This window comes from Podarcis gaigeae, assembly GCF_964106915.1.
Source record: "Podarcis gaigeae genome assembly, chromosome: 2".
Lineage (NCBI taxonomy): Eukaryota > Metazoa > Chordata > Lepidosauria > Squamata > Lacertidae > Podarcis > Podarcis gaigeae.
This window is the reverse complement of record NC_139679.1, coordinates 17,805,676-17,817,171: the sequence shown is the minus strand read 5'-3', so window position 1 is coordinate 17,817,171 and position 11,496 is coordinate 17,805,676.

Genomic DNA, 11,496 nt, shown 5'->3' with positions numbered 1-11,496 from the left:
TCCCGCAGTCCGCAACCCAAAAACGGTTGAAGCAGCTGTAACATGAGGTATGACTGTACAAAAATGTTCTTTCAATGGTATATAACTTTGAAAAATATACAGAAGATGAATAATGCAATGAATGAACATTGCTAGAAATGTGATAGACCTTAAGGAATCTTCTTCCAATTATGGTGCACTTGTGAAAAGACCAAAAAGTTTTGGAGGAAAGTTCATTTCGAAATGAAAAAATGTAAAAAACAAACAAACCCCTAAATATGCATTGGACCCCAAAACTATGCTGTTGGGAATGACTCCTTCAGCTACTGTATTGTGAAATTGTCAGTGGAACTATTTAGTTATATGACCATTGCAGTTAGAGTGGTGTTGGCTAACATATGGAAATCTGACATATGTCCTGAAATAGATGCATGGAAAGAGAAACTATCAGAATATGCAGTAATGGCAAAACTCGCCAATTTAGTAAATAATTGACTCATCTTTATAATTTGTATACAACTTAACAGAACTGTAAGAAAATGAACATCTGTATGGATTTGTATTAGAGACCTTAGTTACGAAAATATTTCCTGTTTAAAAATAGAAGCTTTGTGTGTATATGATAAAGAAAGAAATATATAGTGGAAGAAATCTTGTCTGTCTGATCTAGAAATGAAATCATATTTTAAAATAATTCTTGCTTTAGATTTTTATAATCATATATGGTATTTCTCCAATAGCAAACTACCTAGAATTGGAAATAATATTTAACTCTTTGTTTAACTCTTGATAAATGTCAGCTTGCTGAGTTATTTTGTAGCATTGTGATTCAATGTTATATTTGCACTCAACAAGAGAAACCCACATGACCTGAAGGAACTACAACTAATCCAGAATGCGGCAGCTAGTCTGATGACTGGGAGTGGCCACTGGGACCATATAACACATGTCCTGAAAGACATATATTGGCTTCCAGTACATTTCCAAGCAGAATTCAAAGTGTTGGTGCTGACCTTTAAAGCCCTAAATGGCCTCGGCGCAGTAGACCTGAAGGAGCGTCTCCACCCCCATCGTTCTGCCCAGACACTGATGTCCAGCACCAAGGGCCTTCTAGTGGTTCCCTCACTGTGAGAAGCAAAGCGACAAGGAACCAGGCAGAGGGCCTTCTCAGTAGTGGCGCCCGCCCTGTGGAATGTCCTCCCATTAGATGTCAAAGAGATAAACAACTACCTGCCCTGTTTAGGGACATTTTTAATGTGTGACTTTTTAATGTATTTTTATTGAATTTTTTTGGTAGCCGCCCAGAGTGGCTGGGGAAATCCAGCCAGATGGGCAGGGTACAAATATATTATTATTATTACTACTACTACTACTACTACTACTACTACTTTGTAGGATTTGATAAGCTTTATAAGTCTTTTAAATTTCTAATCTATCTATCTATCTGTCTATCTATCCCCTCCCCCTTTTCCTTTCTGTACTTCCCTATCCTTATAAAATTGAATATATATATATATATTAAAAATTTACAGCTCCACAGTTTTCTGGTTTTTTTATATTTGGTCACCCTGAAATCACTATCAAATCACACATGATGAATATGACCACTGAATGAACCACAAAACCCACAGAGCACAGCCAAGGAACAAACGCTATATTAAATACTTTAATCCTCATGGATCGTCATGATTGTTAAATGGACTCCACCAAATTATATTGTAAGAGCACACCAATGTCTATGGAATGACCGAAATAAAACCTCTATCTGAAATGGTTCTGCATTAGCAAGAACCATTTGCTAATGTATTGAAATTAATCCCATCTGTTAGCTAGGGATGATGGGAGTTGTAGTCCCAAAACATCTGGAGGGCTGAATTTGGCCCCGCTGGCTGCTAAGCTATCCAGGCTCCTTCCTTCAAGAAGCTTATTTACAAACTGGATCCCAACAAAGCCTCACGCAAAGGAGATAAGGAACAGCAGCCAGAGGAGGGTAGGAAGAAGACAGGGTGGCAGATTGAGAAGCTGCTAAAGAAGAAGATCAAACCTATCCATTCTGAAGGAAATCAGCCCTGAGTGCTCACTGGAAGGACAGATCCTGAAGCTGAGGCTCCAATACTTTGGGCACCTCCTGAGAAGAGAAGACTCCCTGGAAAAGACCCTGATGTTGGGAAAGATGGAGGGCACAAGGAGAAGGGGACGACAGAGGATGAGATGGCTGGATGGTGTTCTTGAGGCTACCAGCATGAGTTTGACCCAACTGCGGGAGGCAGTGGAAGACAGGACAGAGTGCCTGGCATGCTCTGGTCCATGGGGTCACGAAGAGTCGGACACGACTAAACAACTAAACAAGAACAACAAAAGAAGATGCAGCCCAACCCAGCAACTGGGAAGTTCCAGTACAGGAAATGAGACTGACTTAATGCTTTTCAGTTAGTAAATTTGAGGATTATTTCTGGATCAGCCAGCAGAGGGAACTCCTTTGCCATAAATAGCATATGAAGGTTGGTTGCACATGCTGATTTGGATTTATCAAATAAATTTGAGAGCAGGTGACTAGAAAGTAGTGGTGTAAACGAGGAAAATTGTAGAGGCAGCTAGACAGGGAGACCCCTCTGAACGACCTGTTGGTGAGACGGTTTTTTCATTACTTATCCTTTCTTTCATTCCTAAAATTCCCACAGGCGATAGCAGCAGAAGTTGTTGGAGAGTCTCAGTTTTGTATCAAACAGCTATCCAGGCACAATTCTCGGAGCGATCCTGCAACCTGAGATAGCCTTTTTGGACTGATCACAGCAAGGATGTGTTAGGAAGAGATACTTAAGAGAGAGCAGTCAGGGACACAAAGTCGCTGGAGGGCTCTTAATGACACAGAGTTATTATCACCCTGATCCTGAGCTGATAATCTCAGTAACGGTAATTCTTTTCTGCTGCTCTTCCCCTGCTTCAGAGAAGGTTTCTGGGACCAAGGTTTAAACTTCTAAAACTTGTTGATTTAAAAGTTGATAGAATACCATTTAATCCTAACATCTTTCCATGATAAAGTAGGGGGAAACAGAGATATATGCCTTTGCTTTGATACTAAAATATAAATTTTAAAACCAAGTGTTTGGTTTTTAAACAGTGACATCACGAAAAAGCAGCATCAAGCACATGGCAAGAAAGAAGAGAGAAAAATCTAAAGAAAGGGAGGAAAGGGGGAAAACAATGCATTATCTCTGCTTCCTGGCATGTACATTATAAGCATAATAGCAATGAACATCTGAACTACTGCTGTAGTAATAATAATAATAATAATAATAATAATAATAATAATAATACCCTGCCCATCTGGCTGGGTTTCCCCAATAAAAAAGTATGTAACATTGATTCAGGAGAACAGAGACATCTCTGCATGTGCTGACCTTTTGGAAAGCCAGTACAGTGGTAACTCGGGTTAAGTACTTAATTCGTTCCGGGGGTCCGTTCTTAACCTGAAGCACCACTTTAGCTAATGGGGTCTCCCGCTGCCGCCGCACCACCGAAGCACAATTTCTGTTCTTAACCTGAAGCACTATTTCTGGGTTAGCGGAGTCTGTAACCTGGAGCGTCTGTAACCTGAAGTGTATGTAACCTGAGGTACCACTGTACTGTAGTTGGAGAACAGCACCGGAGACAGACATTAGACTACAATTTGAGAAAAGATTCTTGCTTTATGAAAACATGGGGCTTAAAACAGCAGACTTCTAGCTTGCTTACTGTTTACCAGTAAAGAAGGTACTGTATAGTATGAAAACCTGGCCAACCCCACAGGGGTACATGTAAAACCCTCCTAGATAATCAGCGTAATCCAGTGTAGCTTTGTTGGTAAGGCACGAGACTCAATCTCAGGTTTGTGGGTTTGAGCCCCATGGTGGGCAAAAGATTACTGCATTGCAGGGGGTTAGACTAGATCAAGCATAGCCAAACTTGGCCCTCTAGCTGTTTTGGGACTACAGTTCCCATCATCCCTGACCAATGGTCCTGTTAGCTAGGGATGATGGGAGTTGTAGTCCCAAAACAGCTGGAGGGCCGAGGTTGGCCATGCCTGGACTAGATGATCCTTGTGGTCCCTTCCAATTCTATTATTTGTGTTCCGTTCTAAGTAGAGCCCATGACTATTATTATTAAGCTTATTCTGAAATTCTTGTCTAGATTTTGTTTGGGTCCATCATTCTTAATATTTCCAAAGATGCTGAAAAACAAATAAAATTGTAAGTCTTCAGGCAGGCCAGTTTTTCATCTGAAGCAGCAAATGTAAAATTCAAAAACAGTTTATAGGGATATTAGGCTGGCTTTTGCCTCAGCTTTGGAAGAAAGCTTCTATTTCCAACATTATTAATTGATGGAATGGAGATTTAAATGTGGCTTGTGTCCCAGTCAATGCTGTGCTGTTGCCTGGGGGCTTTGTCATTGTCAAAGCCTTGCTGCTCTGTGGGCTGAGTTGAATTTAAAGATCAATTGAGAATTGCCTATAGTGTACATAAACCTCATTGTGCATCCCTGAACAATTAGGATAGAAGCCTTTACTCACTCACTAAAGTAATTGCAATTCCCAGATGGTTCTGTTTGAATTTGGTTGAAAGTCGCTTTGAGTTGGCATGGCAAGAAAAAGCAGCTAACAAATTTAATGAATAATAATAATAATTCTGGTGTATCATGTTGAGAATCAGAGTGGGGTGGGGTGAGAAAATGTGTCAGGCAACACCTTTTGCCCAATCATTCAACTTGAAATATACTCAGAGTCGAGAGTGGATTTCATGCTCTTTATTCAGCTCATCGTGGTGAGGAGGAATGAAAGTCCCCCCAAAGTATCTGCTTTATATACATTATTTACACAATGGGCTGCACGTGATTGGCTAATTCTGGAATTCTCCTGTAGGCCAATCAGGTTGTGGATTCACTTCCATCTGGAGCTGGATTGGGTGGCTCCTGCAGACCAATCATACTGCTGCATTGTTCTAGGACCAATCAGACTGCTGCATTCTGAATCCTATTGTTCTAGGACCAATCAGACTGCTGCATTTTGGATCCCATTGCTCTAGGACCAATCAGACTGCTGCATTTTGGATCCTATCCAACTTAGTACATAACACACCTGTAAGCAGAAAAATAAGGAATCCACTGTATAGGAACATACACAAACAGGAAAAAACAGGCCAGCATAGAAAGACACAAGTAAAAGGCAAAGCACCCCTGGAGTTAACTCCAGTCAAAGGCGGCTACAGTTGTACACCGGAAGTCTAACAGAATCCAGGGGTGTTTTTGTCACAATGTACCCGCTATTAAGAGGGACGCAGGTGGCACTGTGGTTGAACCACAGAGCTTAGGACTTGCCAATTAGAAGGTCAGCGGTTCAAATCCCCACGACGGGGTGAACTCCCATTGCTCAGTCCCTGCTCCTGCCAACCTAGGAGTTCGAAAGCCCATCAAAGTGCAAGTAGATAAATAGGTACCGCTCCAGCGGGAAGGCAAATGGCATTTCCATGCACTGCTCTGGTTCGCCAGAAGCGGCTTAATCATGCTGGCCACATAACCCGGAAGCTGTACGCCGGCTCCCTCGGCCAATAAAGCGAGATGAGCGCCACAACCCAAAAGTCAGTCACGATTGGACCTAATGGTCAGGGGTCCCTTTACTTTTACCTTTACCCGCTATTAAAAGACATACAGCACATGCAAGTGGTACTCCAGATTCATCAAAATAAGTACACTATTACAATTAATAATATATTTTCATTATGTCTAATGCAAGGGAATTATTGGGAGCGGCGGAGCACCTGTAGCAAAAAGGTAAAGGTACCCCTGCCCGTACGGGCCAGTCTTGACAGACTCTGGGGTTGTGCGCCCATCTCACTTAAGAGGCCAGCGGCCAGCGCTGTCCGGAGACACTTCCAGGTCACGTGGCCAGCGTGACATCGCTACTCTGGCGAGCCAGAGCCACACACGGAAACGCCGTTTACCTTCCCGCTGGAAAGCGGTCCCTATTTATCTACTTGCACCCGGAGGTGCTTTCGAACTGCTAGGTTGGCAGGCGCTGGGACCGAGCAGCGGGAGCGCACCCCGCCGCAGGGATTCGAACCACCGACCTTTCGATCGGCAAGTCCTAGGCGCTGAGGCTTTAACCCACAGCGCCACCTGCGTCCCATTTAGCAAACAGGACTCTAATTGTCCCCGACATGGGACCTCAGAAGGTGAGTCACACTGCTCATGGTCTGGGAAAGTTTACACTATATTGTTTGGCTTGGGTTGCTACCATTTTCTTTTATATTGTCTGCTGAAGGAGGGGTTTCTCTTCAAAACTGGGATCACCGGGCTCCAGGCTTGTTTGCTATAGCTGTTTTGCCTCTCCCAAGAATTCCCTTGCATTAGAGATAATGAAAATATATTATTAATAGTAATATGGTACTTATTTTAATCATTCAGTTGTGGCATGGCATGATCGTGACAGCTGTTCTCTCCACAAAACCTTGAGATACAGTCATACCTCGGGTTAAATATGCTTCAGGTTGAGCGTTTTCAAGTAACGCTCTGTGGCGACCCGGAAGTAACAGAGCACGTTACTTCTGGGTTTCGCCGCTCGCGCATGCGCAGACACTCAAAATGACGTCACATGCATGCGCGGAAGCGGCAAAACTCAACCCGTGCAGACGCGCAGTCGCGTGTTACGTTCTACTCAGGATGCGAATGGAGCTCCAGAACGGATTCCATTCGCATCCAGAGGTACTACTGTACTTGCAAATGACCTCTGTGAATTACATCTAGCCCATGTACGTCAAAATTGTGAAGTACAGTTTTACTGATCAAGTAACTTGAGTGTGCAATTCTGGCCTGGGTCTTCTTTTCTGCTGTTTTGAATAAGCACACTACAAGCTGAGCGAACAGTAACTTAAGCCATAATGTAGTCTAATGTTAAATTAAGCCTGCACAAACTAACCTCTCCAACCAAGCCACACCTCTGAGTTGGCTCTCTAGGAGCTGGTCTCCTGGGTCATACCTGTTTCTCTTAAAAGGACCACATGGTAGATATGTAATTGACAACACATACATTACAGCCTGTATATGTTGGATTTAACAGATAGTGGAACATCCACAGTGTTAAGTTGTGGGTTGACATAGTAGACGACACAGCGACTTCTCCAAGTAGCTCTTTATTTTGTAAGCTGGAATAGAACTAACTGCAAACAGCTCAGCCGGCCTGCTTTTATAGGCAGCCGGCTGTCAACATTGTAGCAACAACAGCCCAGAGTTCCCGCCTAAAATAACTGACGTGGACCTGAGTGAAAACTATCTACAGACCTGAGTGAAAACTATATACAGTATCCCCCTACTGGCCCAGGGTGAAACTTCACTACATAACACACAGTTTTCCATTCTAGTAGGGATAAGCAGAGACAGAGCTCCAATATTCCGTTGAACAAAATCGGGATGCACATAGTTTGGTGTCGCACTCTTGCGGAAACCAGTTGCGTAATCGGGGCACCACTGCAAGCAACAGCGCCAGCTGCAAGTTCATCCCCACTGCTGAGCTTGGCAGCGGCAGCACTGGAGAGGGGAAACGGGATATTCAAAATCAAATCTAATCTTTGATATCTAATCAAAAGGTGGGATGGCTTCTGTAATTCTGGAATCTCTCAGGAAAACCAGGACAGTTGTGTGCTCTGTCGCTGGAGTTGGGAGGTCTGCTCATGCTGTGCTCTTTGTGATGAGCCCAATTGGATAGGAAGCATCACCTGATCTGGCCTAGCATAGCCGTGCAACTTATGCTACCAGTTAAGATTTGTTTAACTCAATGATTTGGGTGGGTGTGGCTGTTTCTTCTTTTAAGAAGAAGCAGGAAATGGTTCTGAAACCAGTAAAGTATGACCCATGGCCTGTTTTCTACCCCCATCAATTTCTCATATCTTATTTCCTGGATCTATAAATTATTAAATGACACACCTGTCCCAGGTGTGGCTTGGTGCCACAGACTCCCCTGGATCTGAGTGTATTATAATTTAATATCTGAGAGCTACCAGTGCTGTTAATCTTTTCTTTGTGAGCAGCCAGCTTCCTGAATGATGCTTGTTGGCTGCATAGTTTCTGGATTCAGTAAAAGCTCACAGCACCAACCTCACTAAATTTGGGAAATACGTACTCTTCCCAAAAAGTAGATCAAATAGTAGCAGGAATTTAAGTGTGTTTGTTGGAGTTGCCGCTAGAGCTGCCCGACATTTAAATTGAAGTTCACCTGCGATACCAGTTTCAAACTTTTGGAGCTGGCAATATATCGCATCTCCTTTCCCTGCCTGTCCTTCACTGTTGGAGGCAGTATGATTCTGAATGCCAGTTGATGGAAACCACAGGACTCCCACGCAAATCTTCTCTGTATCGTTCCATTTTTATTTTTATTTTAGTATATGTGCTGCCGAAGCGAATATATAGTTCAAATATATGTTGGAAGTGTAAGGAAAAGGAGGGGACATTTTATCATATGTGGTGGGATTGTAAGGTAATTTTAAAAATTTGGGAAATGATATACAACGAATTGAAGAAAATGTTCCATTTCACATTTGTTTAAAAACCCGAGGCACTTTTGTTGGGAATTGTAGAGAAAGACCTGCCAAAAAAGTTGAAAAACATCTTCATGTATGCGACAATGGACGTGAGAGTTCTGGTAGCACAAGGATGGAAGACTGAAGAAACCCCAACTAAAGAATCGTGGCAAGAAAAATTGATGGACTATGCAGAACTGGCAAAACTGACATATAAGCTACGGGACAAGGCTAACTGTGACTTTAAGGATGAATGGGAACGCTTTACAAAGTATCTGAAGATGCAACAAAGAGAACTGGACTCCTTGGCAGGTTTTGAATAAGCATTCACAATCTTTTTATTGATAATAATCAGCTGAATAGTTTGAGGATCTATACAACTTTGTAACATGCAGAAAACAGCATTATTGGAGAAACCAAAGACTGGAACTGAGGGAAGTCGGGGGCGGGGGGGTTGTGTGGGGGTGGGAAGGGAGGAAAAATGGGGGCGGGGGAAACAAGGATGATATGTTTATGGATAATATGTCTTGTTATAATTTTGAATAAAAAAAATTAAAAAAGAAACCGCAGGACTCCCAAAAGATGGAATGTCTGGGAATTCCTCAATGTATGGCAATACTCTGCTTGAGGGCTTCCCACAGGCATATTGTTGGCCACTGTGAGAAGAAGATGCTGCAGTGGATGGACCATAGGCCTGAACCAGCAGGCTCCTCTTACGTGTGGAGTAAATAAGTGAATAAGGCTCAAGGCTCATGTGTATTTTTGGCTTGTTCCCATGGCAACAAAAACATTATCTTTCTCTTCTCTCCCTTCCCATGCTCTTTCTAGCTCATGTTGCCCTAACTCCTTTTTTTTAAACTCTTTGTCAATACTGAGCAGTTTTCACAAATACATAGCAACATATAATGTCACTTAGCAAACAAAAAAGATATACAGTGGTACCTCAGTTTTCGAACGTAATCCGTTCCGGAAGACCATTCGAGTTCCAAAATGTTCGTAAACCGAAAACTCAAAATGGAAATCTCAGTACGGAAAACTCAGTAAAGAAGTCGCGTTTCTGGTTGAACTTCCAAGGCGCGTTCGAAAACCGAAGCAATTACTTCTGGGTTTACGGTGTTCAAGTTCCAAAACGTCCTGCGGGTGAGGGGAGCACCCTGTTGCAACAGTTCAATAAAGATCAAGCTTACTAGCTGATTGGCTTCTCGATATTCTCTGGTTGGCCTCTGTTATTCTCTCCTACCAATAGGGAACGTATGTAAGGACTCTATATGGGCTCTTGGATACCCCATAAGGGAAAAGGGCAATTTTTGTTTACAACAATAGATACAGAGCAACCTAAAAAATATTTGTGTTTTGGCTTTACCTTGAAGAAAATTGTTTGCTTTGGTAAGTTCATCCATTATGAATCAGTCCCATATCTTTCAATGCTAGCTCAAAATAATGAGATGTAAAGATCCTTTCCCTGTGCTTAAAGCTACTTCTGTTCTAACTCTTGAGTAACTGTTTAGTTTTATAAGTCCTAAGATGTCCCCGTTTCCCCGTTTGTTGAGGTGGGGGAAAGAGATGAAAATTCTTGTGCTATCTGTACCTGAACTAGCTGAAAAGCTAGTTTTTCTTGCCACACTTAGCAAATATATTGATGTCATACTTGTTCCATAAAATATCTGCTTCCTTTTTCTGCGTCATTGCTCTCCAGGATACAGTTCCTCATTCTATAGGCCTGAAAGCCTGGAAGCAGAGATCTCTGAATTCAGGCATCTCAAAGCAAATGCTGCCACAGACTCCGCAAACTAAGCAGACTCATTTGTTTTTCCTTTTGCACCCAGGTTCAGTATGGAGCAGCAGTGTCCTGATTTTCCAGGGACAGAAGCCATCCAGGTTACTGATTTGATCCCAGAATGTCCTGGTTTTCATTTTTCCTCCCTTCCATATCTCTGAGAACAATCAAAAGTGGTGGAAAGATCAGAAACATGCACACACATTCTTTTTGGAAACAGAAGCCTTTGCTGTGTGTGGGGTTGTGTGTGTGTGTGTGTGTGGTGCAAAAACGAAGTCCTGATTATACTGAAAATAAGGTAAAGGTAAAGGGACCCCTGAACATGAGGTCCACTCATGGCCGACTTTTGGGTTGCGGCGCTCATCTCGCTTTTTTTGCCTGGTTTAGGGTGCTGGGAATGGTAGATCTGTGAGGGGCAAACTAGGATTCTTTTGGGAAAGTCATGTGCTTTCAATGTGTGGTATGGATTGCAGCCACTGTGTACTGTATACAGTGTTGTTGAGAGGATAAAATGGTGGTGATGAATGACTTTGCATGGTGCCTTGATCTCTCTGGAGAAATGGCAGGATGTAAATGCAAGAACGAAACACGCCCCCCCCCCCCCATGGTTCACTGTGGATTGAGCCTGATACTGAAGTTAAGGGAATCTTGTGGTTTTAGACAAATCATGAAAAACCCTGAGAATCTGTGGTGAGGCACTTTGGAATGTACCAGAGTATGCATGTTTTGCTTTTTAAAAATGGAAATTATCTTCCTGGTCAGTAGGAGAGAGTTAGGAGCAGAGACGTATGGGGGCTATAAGGAAGGATTTATATGGTTTCTTGGAGCAGTATTGCAAACTTAGAAGCGAAATTGTAAAACTTTTACAACCATGTATAACAGGAAGAACGTTATCTAAATCTTGGTTTTGTTTCTGTTGTAATAAAATGAACTTTTACTTTAAGAGAGAGAGAGCAAAATGAGGGAGCATACAGTCATGGAAAAAGAAAGTACACCCCCTTTGAATTCTGTCGTATTATGTATCATCTCTTGTTGTTATTATTGATGAACAACAACACATGGCATATTACACTGTGTCATGCTTTATTTAACAAATATAAAGCCATAATGGAGAAGCCTTTTGTGAAAAACTAAGTACACCCTTACTGCTTCCATAGGAATGAAGAGGCTAAGTAGCAGACAGGTGAGGTTGTA